Below are 14918 nucleotides of genomic sequence, written 5' to 3' on the forward strand. Positions count from 1 at the left end.
CGTCCTCGCCAAAACCCTTCTGGGAAATTAGCAGCCATTACCCCACTGCCGCCCAGTGAGGACCAGTGCTCCTTTAAAAGCTTCCAGATTACAATGCCTACTGAAATAAACTTCTGTGAGGGGAATGCCCAGTAAAGAAGCACTGGCCAAACAAGTTTGTCTGGGTACAGTCCCAGAGCTTCATCATGACAGCAGATTTGTCCTGTTTCAGAGGAAGCAACCATTTGGTAAAGGATGGCTCAGCTACACCGGCTACCTGCATTAGCAGCTACAGTTATCAGGACACTATTGTTTGCCATTAATACACAGAACATTGCCTCTTTTGCTTAATTAGTTTTGGCTACATACTGAATCTAAGGAACTACTGGGCTGGAGGTGCATTTCCGAGAAGTGGCTGAGGATTCTTGTCATATTATCAAAACAGCATTCTTTTAAAACTATTAATTATTTCATTACTCAGCATGGGATATTTCCTTCCATATGATTAAAGTTTTATAAAGTTAACAGTAACTGGGTCTTACAAAGTGAAAAGTCAGCCAGCTTCATAGTAATAGGTACTACCAGCCTGGTTCATAACTGGTATGACCTAGCCATTCCATTTCATTCTGTCTGGATAGGTCTATAATATATCTATACCATGCAAAACAGCAACAGGAATTTTTTCAAAAGCAGAAAATCTTACAGATAATCATTAAAATAAAAGCAGAAATAGCTTAACTTGTTAGCCAATGTTTTTAGCCTTCACAAAGAACACTCATGAATGAATCTTGTTATTTTCAAAGAACTGAAGAAAGACTGATTATCCACCTCTAGGCATGGGAAATTCCCTGTGCTCCTACTATAAATGTGTAACATCAAATCACAGTGAAAATATTACAAACAGTCATCTATGTTCATTCAAAGCACAAAGAATTAATCTACTGCAATTGGGCTGTGTGCATTGTTTCTTAGAAATTAATTCCGTGGGCTTGATTTTTTGGGTTTGATTTAATCATGTTTTACGCCCACTTTGCCATTCATTGTAGTAACACAAATGACTGTGGTAGGAAATATTCACATGCTTTTGCCTTCAGAGCTGCAAACTATTATAATAAACATTAAGAATGTAAATATTGTCACCAAAGGGTATGTCTTCATTGCACTGTTTACTCAAATCAGGCCTTTAAAATCACTACACTGTTAGAATATATTCACACAGTAAGTCTGTCTATTTACAGTAACTTTGAAGCCATGAAGATTTTATCCCTTTTCCAGAACACTAAGTGCCTTACTAGCTGGGCTGCCTTGGTACAGATAAACTACAAAACTAAGGAATTATCAGATTAGGATTATTTAATAATAATTATTTGTTATTAAAGCTATTTCAGCTCCTAGTGAGGAAGAAATTCAGTGCAGGACAGTAATTTCTTTTTTGTTCAGATACCTGACTTTAACTTGTTTTGAAAATAAGGGGTTTTATTTTCTTCAAACACTAGTTGCAATAGGAATATAAATCCATTTCCTAAAACCTCCTCCTCTGTCCTAATTTATACATTATTCTTAATGTAAGCACAAAATTGCAGAAAACTGCAGAAAAAGAAGGATGGCAAGAACCAATTGCAAAATGGTGACAATGTGTATCTGATTAGTTGATGGCAGGATAGATCCAAACCAATGTGTTTACCAACATGCTTGGCACTATTTGCATTCAGTGGAACAATGCACTGGACCATTTATATGGGAACAGAAGCAAGAAATGTTAGTGTGAACTCAGTACACTCACAGCATGCCTCCTATTGAAAACCCAGGACAGAGTGCCTTTTCTTTCTCTTCCTTTGAACTGTAGTTGAAATCCATGCAGAAATATGATGATGTTGATGGTTTTTTGTACACACTAATTTATCTAAGTCTGTTCTGGTTATAACAACAATGGTTGGACTTGATGATCTTAAAGGTCTTTTCCAACCTAAATAATTCTAAGAGACTATGATCTTTGCCTGACCTGACCAAATTTTTGAATGAGGCTCCTTGTCCTTTCTTTTCCCCAAAATAATTCATAGTTCAGGACTAAGAATTCTGTTACAAAATAAAGTACTGTATGAAATAGTACTGGGAATTTACCTGCAAATAAAAAAGTATGCAGAAATCTTATTTGCAGTGAAATAAATCTCAATTGCAATGGAAGTCTGCATTGCCAGCACACTATTATCCTTTTCTCTAGAGTTAGCCTGGTCTTCATATAAAAGAATTACATATGTCCAAATAGTCTTTCGTTTCAGGTGTTTATGATTGGCTATTACTCTTTAAAATCTGGAATTGCCTGGCCAGCTGAAGAAACTGATTATAGGAAATACATGTTCTCTGTATATCACCTGATAAAAACATGGGTGCTACAGTTTATTGGGCATGAGGGGAAAGAGCAACTCAAGAAACTGTTTTTGATTTTGTAATATGTATTCTAACTTTCCAGTTGTTCCCTAAACTATTGGCAATTACTTCTCATCTTACTTTTCAAAACTCAAGATGCACCTTAGGCCCATGTCCAAGGTTTATTTGCAGCAAGTTGTTTTTTGTTGGTTTTGTTTTGCTGAGGTTTTTAAATTGTTGTTGGATAAGGGTCCTTTTCACCAAATGTGTATCTGATTTTGCCCACAGAGAGAAGAAAGAAAAAAATGTGTCACCCTGTAGCACTTCGTATCATGCTGAGCCTTAAATTAATATTTTATGTACTTACTGTGCTTTCATTTCATCTCTTTTTTCTGTTCAGAAACAGTTATATCCCATACTGCCAGTGTACAGAGCCTATAGTATTTCATATTAATGCATTCTTATATAGAGGCTCTGATGGTTAGGGAGGCCCTTGCTGAGGGACAGGAGCTGTCAGATAAAAGGGATGTTTACCAGTTAGGGTTTCAAACAGCAGAACCATGAGAATATATTAATCAGTTGGAGATCCCAAACTGGAAGAGGAAACAAGTTTTCCCAATATCTGGTAGAAGACCATTTTAGTCTAGCAGGTAATTAGCCAACCACTGAATGGAGAGAGACAGTAAGCTGTAGAAAGATACAGGGAGTTCTCTCCAACAATTTCACTGACCACTGTGATTTTCCTCATATTTCAGTCATTTGTAAGACTCATCAAGCACAAACAGGGAAAACACACAGTTGAACATTGAAAGGAACCTGAATTACAATGCTAAGGCTAGCTAAAAATAAATCTGATTCTTATCTTTTTGGCTGGAAGGCATCCTGTGAACTAAAAGAGACCAAACACAGCAAATACAAAATTATTTCTTCACTTAACACAAGTGGGATTTAGCGTGGGCACTACCTGGAACAGTGCTTTAATATTAGTACTTGTGTGACACTCACAAAATTCAGGTGGAGATAAAAAGGTAGGCACTTGGTTCTCACTAAGCATCTAATCCCAGCTTTCAGTGAGTTTAATAGTTACCAGTTAAATCATGCCTAGAGAAAATCCTTAATTGCATAGGTAAATTTTCACCAGTTGGAATTTATATTGGATTCTATGTGCACATACCCAATAGAATAAGGGTCCCAAGGGGGATGAGGAGAAGAAGTTAGAACTCCTGTCCTCAGCCAAAGGAACAGTCATGCTACACCATCTGCTATCCCTCATACTAATTAATACCTGCATAGGTTATATTGTGATGATGCTGTAATTCTATTCATTTTAAGCTGTTATCAGTTCAGTTTCTGTGTGAATCTGTCCTTTGGTAATCTCATGGTCTCTGTCCATTTGGTTGTTTTTGAGACCTGCTCCACATCGCAGTTATCACTTCACTACCTCTGCTGCAGGAATTTCTTACAGTACAGCCCTTTTTGTCCCAGTCTAAAATCTGATACAAACTGCTCTGCCTCAAAAGCTGTCAAATGTGAATGGAGACACAGATGTACTTTATTTTCTTTTTCTGATATTGAATGACTTCCTACTTGATTCTTTTATTATCAGACTTACAAAACGTGTTTATCTGTAAGAGTTTCCACCCTGAATTATCTTCTCTCCTGTGCACACCCTAGAGGACCACTACAAGGCTGTGTGAGTCTCCAGCTAGCTCACAGCATGCCCAGACACAGCTGTCCCAGAACTCTGTTTTCTCATTGCTTAAATGAAATAGCTGTACAGAAATGGAGAAAGCCATGTGAAAACAGGGACTTAAACTGCTGTATGGTCCCTCATGGAAAATGAGTAAGACAGACAAAAATAGAAGTAGTCTTGAAGTGTGCAAGGCCACAAAATAGTATCACAGTGCACATGCTGCAATTGATGTTCATTCTGCTAAATAGGTGGGATGGATACCAAATAACTTTAATTTATCCACTTAGCTAAGCAGGTAAGACTTGACTCAGGGAATCTCAAGAACATTTCCTAATGTGCCTTTTTCAGGAAGAGATTGCAAGGTATAAAAGTATAAGCCATGCTTCCTCTCCTGCCCTATTTTTGACATCAGTGGCCTTGTGTAACTCTTAAGTTTTCTTTTCTCTGAGAAGAAATGCTTCAGAGTTTCATCACAGTAATTTTAGGTTTTTGTTATCAGGAAGAAAATTGCCTTCCTGTATTTTTTTTAATTCCCAGTGCAGACAAAGGTCCAGGTGCAGCTTGCATAAGCATGTCTATGTTAGCTCTAAATGAGCTAGTCTGGGTACTATAGCAGCAGCCTGTTATTGGGAACCTGGGGTTACTCTGTGCTAAATTAGTGAATTAATGAACTAGTAACCTAGAAAATTAGCAGGCTACACTGCTGGATGAATGCAAGTCAACTAGTTAAAATTAGCTTGAATCTGTTAGGACAATCTGTAGTTACTCAAGATCTACAGAGCTGAGAACTGTATCTTGGACCTTAAATTATACTCTGCCATGTAGCAATACATTACAGTCTCACTGGCCAGTAGACCACTGAGTCAATCTGAAATTCAGGACCCAGAATCCCCAGCTATTTCTCAGCCTTACACAGAAATGAAATCCAGCCAGGCTTGACCTTCTCTACCACCTAGTTTCATGGGTGGAATAAGAATTGAGCATGAGGCCAGTAAGCAGAAATGCTGTGCTCTGGTACTGTCTCTGAACCGAAGGAACTAAGGAACCAGGGTTTGGTTATACTGAGCAGCACAACACTTTGCAGTTTAGACTGGACTTGAGAAAGTTTAGACTGTTTTAGACTGTTTTAGACTAATAACGTGTTTGTTGAATACTGTGTGGATAAAAAACTTTTTTTTTTTTTTTTCAATTTAATCACTGCTTAATCATGCTTCCTGAACAGACAGCAAAAGAGCATAAACACTTTAGATTCTTTCCCCGATTTCCTTAAAATAGTGTATCATTAATTTCCTACTTCTTAAGAGTTATTTTGGGGGGGTTTCTAGGCCTGACATCTGGTTAACAATCCCTCTTTGCATATAGCAACATTTCACCCATTATATTTAAGCACTTAGACTTTAAACATCTCTATTTTTACTACACTCATCTTTGAAGGAAGGTTTAATTTAATTAATGAGGTTGTGGTACCCTAACTCCCAACTTCTGTTTGCAATGTCCAAAAACTTTGCAAAAAAGCTATCTGATAAGTATATTGTTGTCATGCTGCATTTATGTTTATTTCCTAAGCAGTACAACAAAGACATCTATTAATGAAGAACAGACACTCAGTTAACCACAGACACAGTTTCTTAATCAAGTAGCATTTAATTAAATTTGAAAATCATCCTTTTGTAGGGCCGAAAGTGTAGAACCTAAACAGAGATATATGTCAAATTGCTCTTCTTTGAATAAGTACTACAGCTTGCAAGACAGTAATTTAAAAATGTCAAGAAACATTAGCACCAGAACACTTGAAATGCCAGAAATTTTTTATTAAGTTTTTAGAGTTTTCACGCTAAATAATTTATTCATCTCATAACTCATTTAACCTCCTTCCTAATTTATTTTTCTGAAGTGGAAAATTATTTGTTTCTACTAAGTGCAAGCAATCCCATACTCTAAGTTAATTAAAACATCTACATGAAACATCCATAAAGCTATCTTAATTGGTTTTTTACTCCTGTTTTAATTTTTAGTGGGATTTCTATTAGTATTTTCTTAGCATATTTTCCAAGAAAATAAGATTTGTATGAATGGTCGGTCTCCCTCTGATATGTTTTTAATTGATTGCCTGATTTCAAATTAAGCTGGCAATGGGTTTTTTCTGCCAGTTATTAAGTCTCAAAGTTACTGTGAGGACACTAGGGATAGCCACTACTAATGTGTCTCTTGACAGCAAATGAAGGAGAACTGAAAAGCCTTCAACTCTATTTGGCAGGATTTGAATGAGCCAACCCATTCTCCTACTGTGGTCTCGGAAACAAGCTGGAGAAAGGCAAGCAGAGGGTGTACAAATGATGTACAAATTACTAGAATTATGTACAAATTACTAGAATTGCAAGGTGGTGTGAAGGCATCTGAGATATAGAAGGGAGCTGAGGGCATTGGGAGGAAATACGGGAAGCAAAGAAAAAGACTGGAAGAATATTTTGATGGCATCATGGTGAGAAGTTGTAATGAACACAGAATACAAATTTATCAAAAAACAACTACATTTGCTTTAGTACTCATGAAACACAGTAGTTGTTTCATAGTTCAGCATTGTCTTATTTTTAATGAAACTTATCTGAACATAAATTATTTTTAGCTAATGAACACATGATTTATATGTAAGAGAGATTTTTAAAGGGACATTGAATTTTAAGCCTTCGTTGTGATTGAGAGATGCAAGAAAAATTGCAAAGTTCTGATTTTAAGATAATACTTTCTAATTTGCACCAAGTTTGAGATCTTCTCATTTACTCTCTTCTGGACCAGCTGAACTGCATTCTTTCCAATGTCTAAACCTGTTCATATTTTTAACAGTGAGTACCAATAGATCTGAAGCCAAATAAATAGAGATTTTTGTAGGTATTCTTAGCTCAGAAAGTACACCTGCCTCTAGGTTACTTATGTGAACCATCTAGACTTAAAGCAGAAATCCAAAATTTACGATCTTGTTCTTTAAAGCAAATAGTGGATTTGTTAGTCTGAGCTGCAGCTTTGTTTAAGGCACATTGTTTCAGCTTCAGCCATGCAGTGACTCAAGCTGCCTGCCTGTTCAGTATGTGTCTCAAACCTTGCTGAGAAAAACTGAGCATGCCTTTATCAATATGCTGTTATTGGGCATGGGGGGATTCAACCTACTTGCCCTTATAATTTTTGCAGGTTTTTTAAAAGTTATAAAAAATCCAGAACCTAAATTATTTTAACTTGGGTACAGCACTATGAGCTGGTTACCTTGACCTACCTGGAGCTGATCTAGATACTTGGAGCTAAACCCTTCTGAAAATCTGCCTGCAATGTGTTGTAGAGCATTTTTTCTCAGTATCAGTTCAACGACAAATACTGTGTGCTGCTAGAGGATGCATATGCTGTTCACACACTACATAAATGCATTTTGTAAAAATGCACACTTACGAAGGTTTTTTTAAGAGATCTCTTCTGAATGTATCTAAGGAAACATGGGATTGAACAGCTCTGTAGAGGGATGCTTCAAAATGTGTTAAGAAGCTTTGGTGGTTTATTAGACTCTATGGTTGTCAGCAAGAGAGAAAACATTGGAAATACAATGTATTTGTACGTGATTATTCACGTTGTAATTGCCACTCTGTCCTCAACTGTATTTCTGTAATGGGAAAAGTAACACCAAGAAAATGAGCAGAATTATTATTTGTAGAACTGCAGTGACTAACAGTGGCATGAAAACTTAATGGACCTATGAAAGAGCACTCTGTCTGCAGAGGAGTGTGTTGTCCATAGGAAAGTCTCTGTACAGAAACTGCCCACACAGGGTTGCTGTGTGCTCTTGCAGTGCAGCAGTGAGCACAGTGTTTCTGTGGAGGCTGTTTACCCAGCTCAGCTATCGCAATTTTCAAATGGGACTTTCCTACTGCACTGGAAAGAGTTTTTCACACTTTTTCTGTTTGTAAAAGGCAGTTCCAGACCCTATTGTAAGGAGGTGTGTAGAGCCAAATAGCTGCTGATTAATGCCTTCTGTTCCGTGCCTGGAGAATTTTATGGATTACAGTGAATAAAAGGCTAATTTGTCTCCTAAAGCATATATTGATATAAATGTGATCGCTTTCCTGCACTGCCTGATTTGGGTTAATGGAGTGTTCCTTCAATGTACTGTGTTTCTGGCATGTTCTGACTGTATCCATAATGTCTTTGTGTGGCCTGAACTTCCTATTCATTACAAATCAGTGAACAGCAGCAAGCAGTTCAACAAACAGATATTTCTTAAGCTGTCAAACTCAAAGCCTGAAAAACCTAAAAAGAAGTGCAATCAGACCTGCCAACTGTAAACAACAAACACTGTTCTAAAATGCAGAATGACTTACAAATAAAATAAAACTGAAAAGTTAGGCTGACCTGCAACTCAGCTGCAGTTTATGAAAACATTAATACACAAAAGAATGAAGGCAGCACCAGTGCCTGGTAACAACTCCCTGCTTTTCTGCTTTTTTCTCTTTTCTCTTTCTATTGCTTTCATGCACAGTGTAACACACTACAAGCATACAAAAGGAAAGGGCTGCAAGGTTCCCTGAATAGCTCCAGTCAACTCTCTTCATGTTTGACCGCTAACTCCCATGCATAGAGATTAGAGGGAGACTGGAATAGACTTCAAAGTCTATGAAGACGCTGAAGCAACAGCAGAACAAGAAGTAGGTGTTCACTGCTCCATGCAGAAGCCTGAAAATGTACAGGTACTCTCCCTGTTTGGCCCTTCCTTTCACCTTCTATCTGTAAGAAATTATTCTGAAATTTTTGGGTCTGCACACACTTAATCTAAATTTGAAAAGATAATGTCAGTTTCTCAGTTAATTTTTCCTCCAGAATCTGCATTGTTACAAGCTGCTTTATCTGTTCCAGCAGTAATTTCAGAATTACTTTGGACATAATGTTATGTGCTGCACATTTCCATTTGATTTTCTGTAGCAGCATTTACTGAGGCTAGACAAGAAAATGCCCAGATTTTCCGACCTGGAGCACCAGACTGCAATGATAGTCTGCTCATTTTCTTGTGTGTATGTAGTAGAAACAGATCCACTCTTGCCTATGTTTCTACAGAATAAAGCCATCAATCCCACCTGTATCATTGTAGAATTTTTACCTGCACCCACACCCACAGGCAGCCATGCAAATACTGGTCAACAACAGAAAAAAAATCACAATATATTAAGATCTTAATTTAGATATTACTTTAAAGAAAGGTTTTTATTCTTGGAAAAAGCAGTATGACTGGCAGTGAACCAATTACCAGGGAACAGAAAATGAGGAGCTGAGTTTATTAGTCAAGATTGTCTGTCTTTCATAGCAATTCATCAAAAACATGCATGTGTTGGAAGCCCTAGAAAGATGAAAAGGTATCTTTTCAGTCCTGGAAGAGCAGACTGTCCTTTCAAGGATACAATGGTGCTTTTCAAAAGAGCAGTGACTGTGAAACTTGTCCATCAATGGAAGGCTCCTTTCAGAGCAAATCTCGCTCTACTGCTTTAGGTAGCTATTCTCTAACATTCCCGATTGACTAAAATTGTTGTTGCATAAAATATCTGTAAATACTACTTCTTTAATATGAGTAAAAAACAGGGCAAAACCCAGATAAATTGCTTAAGCAGCCACTTTCTGAATGGTGTCTGTCGAACCAGGATCCTCCCTCACCACAAGTTAAGAAGAGGAAGAAAGAAAACTCTGGACTTCAGTATTGAGGGCTTGCTTGTCTGACTTAGCCCAGCTCAAATTGTGACTGGCCAACGGGACTACAGCCAAAACCACTTCACCTCTCATTCTCTTTTCCCTGCTTTTTCTATTCCACTTCAACTCACAGTTTCCACAGAAACAGAGCAGCACAAATAGCACAGGTTTTGGGTGCCTTTCTGGAGAAGTAAATGTAACAAAACAGTCTGCATATAATGTCTCATTTTAGTGAAAAGCTTTATTAGATTCAGAGGTTATCTGGATACTAAAAATTATATTTAGAATTTTCTCCCTTCTTTTTAAACCTTTTTTAGTAACTCCATGGATTGTCTGACAAACTGGCACCAGAAATAGGAATCTAAAACTCTATTTTATCATTTGGTTTAGGGCTTTTTCAGACTTCTTTCCTCCCTACTATTTATCAGCAACATTGGCAAGTGTCTAACAGAAGAAACAGAATCAGGTAAACCACTGTACGAGCCCACTCTCCAGCTTCCACTGTGCCCCACAACCAAACTTAGTGTTATCCATAACACTGCACTTATTTCATAGCTACAGGGTAATTTTGTACACTGAAAAATACAGTGAAGGTGGTTGCTATCAGAACATATTCCATGTTCCTAGCTGACCACCTAGCAGGTACCTGAGAGGATTCAGGATTCCGCTCCTCATCCTTGCCTGTATAGGACACCTTATTTGTGTGCTCCTAGTATGGATGCACCAACCCAGTGAATGCTTAGGTAAAACAAGCTGCTATGAAATGACACTTACTTTATTACCTATTTCCTACCTGAAATCATGAATGTTTTCTGTACTGCTTCTACAGAGTAGCCTGAAATCAGCTGTGCTCATTTTGTCGAGCAGCCAGGAAGACGCAGGAATTACTTTTGCCAGTGCTCATCAGTTTGAATAACTCCATGTGTGAATGATGAATGCCAGAGGTCTCCATATATCCTAGTATCTTCAGACAGAAGGAAAGTGATGGGTGATAGAAAGGTGAAGGATTACTTTTACTCTGGATTTTATTGTCTACATGCAGATTTAGGCACGCAAAGGACTACTACATTGTGGCTATAATCTGGAAGTTAACCAAACTCAGGTACCAGGATTTTCTGTATGGATGATGAGGAATGAGATTGTAAAGTAATTCATAACTCTGAATAAAAAATACACCAGGTATTCCCATAATCCATTTCAGTTTCACATCTGTGAATCTTTGATATGAATGCTGTGACTTCTAAACAGTTTTTAGTGGACAGATCCAGTTGCACTGAGAAAAACAGGCATTTTACCAGGAGCTTAATAGGGTACAAAATTTCACAGCAATAACAGTGATCAAAGGCAGCTAAAATAATTCATGGAAAACCCAGTGTGACAGCAGGCACAGGCAAAGCAGGCAGGCATATAAAGAGCACACTCTGCTACCCCGCAGGCCAGCACTCAAGCAGCATGAGCTGACAGGAGAACTCATTTTCTCCCTCTACCTTTATAGCCTTGGCTTTTCCTGCCTCATGTGGGGCAGCAGCTTTGCTGCACAAGAGTGTCCCACCCAGCATCTCTCCCCACCCTCGTTCTTCTGTGGCCCTCATCAGCCCTGCAGGCAGCTCACACTTCAGTCTGTCCCAGCTGTTCCCCTCCTCCTCTGCACAAATACACAGGAAGGTCTTTGACCTCTTAAAGGCCTTCAGAGATAATTGTGAATAGGGGCAGAAATATATAATTATTCCTCCAGCTCAGATCCCTATTTCATATTATATTTACTCTTCACCATCTTTTGCAAAAACTGAACTCTGCCACTCAGATAGTTGATCTGTGGGTGATCACATCCTGTTTTGTCTGCACTGCTGCAAAGATTTACAGCACTCCTCAAACAATTGTCTAATGGGGAAATTAAAGTAAAAAGAGAAAACATATTTCACAGTTACCTCCCAATCCTTTGCTTAAGGTTGATTTTCTATAGTCACATACATTCTTCATTTATAATCACCCTGTAGAGCACATTAATTTTTTTAGAGACTAACAGACTTGGTTAATAAAAACCCTCTCTGACTAAAATTCGCCTTGTCTGTCTAGATAAGATGATTTTCTACCTTTCTTCTACTGCCAACTAATTGACAAAAGGATTTAGAGATGAATTTGAAAAATAAGGAGCTTTTTATTTAAAAAAAAAATGGTGGAAGGGAGAAGGGGAAGAATCAATTTTAAGGTGATGGCCTATTAAATTGCAATAAACTTGGATAATTTGTGTTTGCAGAAAACCCTTTTTTGTCATTTTGGAAATCGGTATGATTCATTTTGGACTGTTTTCAAAATTCCTCAAAGAACCTTCTCACTGAAATTGTGTTGTGAATAAAATTCTGTATTTTCAAAAAAATCCTTTTCTTATAATATTATATTTTTAAATTTTGCATGGTAATGAGTTATCACCCCCACTTTTTGCTTCATGCAAGGCCTCAAAATAAGCATGAAAAATGCAAACAACCTACACATGAAAAATACATTAGGCTTTTAATAGTTCTTTCATTTTAGTTCTCTGTGGTGCTATTAGTGACAGGTAAAAATCAGACTAGTTAAGTGCAGCTGATGCAAAGGGGTGTAAAATTACAACTTATCTGCCTGATTGCCTGTGCCCTTGGGAGGCATAAAACTGAAGAAGAGTGAGAGCAGTTATTGCTGCTCCATTTTATTAGCTTTTTCTATGGACTGGGAACATCTCAACTTTGTACCTTAAGATTTTCAATGAGTATCTTTGGAGGAGATTGACTCAACATGTTTCTCACTTGCGTTCTCTTCCTAGCCAGATTTATGCTCCCATCTGCTGAGATGTGCTATCCTGATTTCCCCTCCTGGGGAGCCTGAGAGTAGGAAGACATTACAAACTTATTACAGTTTGGTAATGGTGGGTCATATTTTTTTTCCAGAAAACAAACCTCCTTTAGGTTACATTAAACAAAGTTTCTATGGGAATGTACTGATACATTGTAATAGAGATTAAAATAATATTTTAATTATACCACCCAATGGATATATTAGATCATTTATAATTGAGGGTTTTTAAATTGTTAAACTAACCAGAAAGAAAAAAAAAATCAAGCTCAAGTTGCAGCCATATTATTATTTTCTTTTTATATTTTACACTATAACTCTGTGTGTAAAAGGAGCACTTGACTAATGGGAAGAGAAAGAGGTCATGACTATGAGCCCTTTTCCAGCTTACAGTTGGAAACCATGTTAAGGGTAGATCATAACAGAATTTATTTGATTGAGCAAGCCTTCTTCAGTGATCTCTGCTGATGGTCTCTACTTGCCAGGGTGGATCAGTTTTATCTCTGAAGCAGAGCTAGCATTTCCCTCCTTCCAGCCCCTGAACCACAGGAAAGGTGGATCTCAAGGATTTTGTCTGTAGATTCTCAGACACAGACAGTTCTTTAATATGTCAGAGAATGCTTGTTGGTATTGAGAAAGGAGTAAAAAACTTTTCTGAGTATATTAGAAAATTTGGGAAACCCATAGGAATGATCTTATTAAGCTATTTACCTTGTGGTAGCACCTGCAGGTCCTTCAAAATGCTGGTTCTTCAGTGCATGAGGTACTTCATACCACTCCAAATTCTATCTGAGCTGATGGTAGTAGGCGATAGATGAACACTAGTCAACAGACCTAAGAGAAGGGTAATTATCATACCAAGCAAGATACAAGCTACTTAATTACTAACAAGGATTTTGAAGATGAGTTACTTAATGTAGGAATTTGGAGGAGGAAAAATAAGTATTTTAGGGAAGCTCTCCTGCAGAAGATAGAAAAAGCAAGAAGTTACATGACAGAAAAAGTTGGACCAATGCATGGTAGAAGTCTTGATGAAGGTTTTCCCCAGCCAGATATTTTCAGCTAAATGTTTTTGCCTGGGAGAGGCGAAGAAACTTTTCAACATACCACAGCTACAGTCAATGGCCAAATGACAGCAATGTTCAAACGACACGTAATTCTGTGTTGCCCCTACCACTTGAACAGCCTGGAGTTGGAGATAGTCCTAGCTCTGGCTTCCTCCATGACACTACAGCTGTCAGAAGTGCCATAATCTGCCTTGTCAATCACTAACCTCCATTGCTGTTTACAGTCTACTGTTCACCTCTCCTCAGAAGTGCACTGAATCCATTCCTGATATCTCTACTGGTATATAGTAGATTAATGAAATTCTGAGTGTGAAGGCTGGACAGGAGATAAACTAAAGCTCTGTAGAAAAGACAAAAATTTGATCCCCCTAGGGCTTTATAAAATAAAACTCTGTGGATCCATCTCTGCTCAGAACTAGGGAGAGCTGCATCTTGGCTCCTTTCTTTTTTCCTTGGTGGGGTCTTTAATAAGCTAGTCCTTGAGCAATGCATGCATATCTGGGGTTTTTTAAATCCCAAGAAAAGTACTCCATTGTGTTACTTTCTTATTCTACTCCAAGGGGAAAAGTAAGTACATGAGATGAGAAAATACGTTGCCCATTAACATGCCCATATCACTAGTAAGTTTCATCACATAAGAAGACTGTGAATGCAATACGACGAAAGAATGAAAAGTATGAGACAGCGAACAGTGGTATTAATAGCCTGGCTAAGAGGAAGCCCGAGACGGGCTGGGATTCAGACACGACACACACGATCTTAAAAATAAGGACAAATCTACGTGTTAAAGTTAATGAAAATACCTTCCTTGCACCAGTGCCTAAAATAGAAAAAAGGGTAGATGACATTCTGACTACGTCAGAAAAGACTGATAGCACAGGCCTGAATTTTAAAGTGATTTGCACAGGTACAGTGTAGGTTTTGAATGGCACTCGAACATTGCCTTGTCCTGGGACTAACATTCAATTAGCCCAATGTGTTTCAGATGCCGGGGACTATCAGGAAGGCCACCATCTCGTGTACACGATTCCCTGCTTTGGCTATAGCCGCCTTTTGGAAATTAAACTTTTGTTCTGCACAGCTGCCGTTCTTCTGTAAATCATCGCCTGCCTACTACCCTGGGCGCTGCACAGGAAGCCTGAGGCGGCCGGCGGTGAGGGCAGCGTGGGCATGAGCAGCCGCGGCAGGTAGCACCGCCCGCCCCCGGCTCCTCTCCCGCACGCGGCGTCAGCGCGGCCTGGGGCCGGCCGGGGGCGGGCGCGGCCTGG

The 14918-nt window shown here is 38.4% G+C and overlaps 1 long non-coding RNA gene across 2 annotated transcripts; it reads right to left on the reverse strand.

Moving 5' to 3' along the window:
• Positions 1 to 9977: 9977 nt before the first annotated feature.
• LOC147653435 (uncharacterized) lies at positions 9978 to 14889 on the reverse strand. Of its 2 annotated transcripts, XR_015286134.1 has the most exons (4): positions 13295 to 14889; positions 12484 to 12612; positions 11683 to 11745; positions 9978 to 10718 (listed from the first exon to the last, which is right to left on the reverse strand). It is a non-coding gene; the product is annotated as an uncharacterized LOC147653435 (long non-coding RNA). The 2 variants fall into 2 exon arrangements; XR_015286133.1 differs by lacking the exon at positions 11683 to 11745 and having other exon boundaries at positions 10548 to 10718; positions 13295 to 13592.
• Positions 14890 to 14918: the final 29 nt, after the last annotated feature.

This window comes from Cyanistes caeruleus, chromosome 4, assembly GCF_971803275.1.
Source record: "Cyanistes caeruleus chromosome 4, bCyaCae1.hap1.1, whole genome shotgun sequence".
Lineage (NCBI taxonomy): Eukaryota > Metazoa > Chordata > Aves > Passeriformes > Paridae > Cyanistes > Cyanistes caeruleus.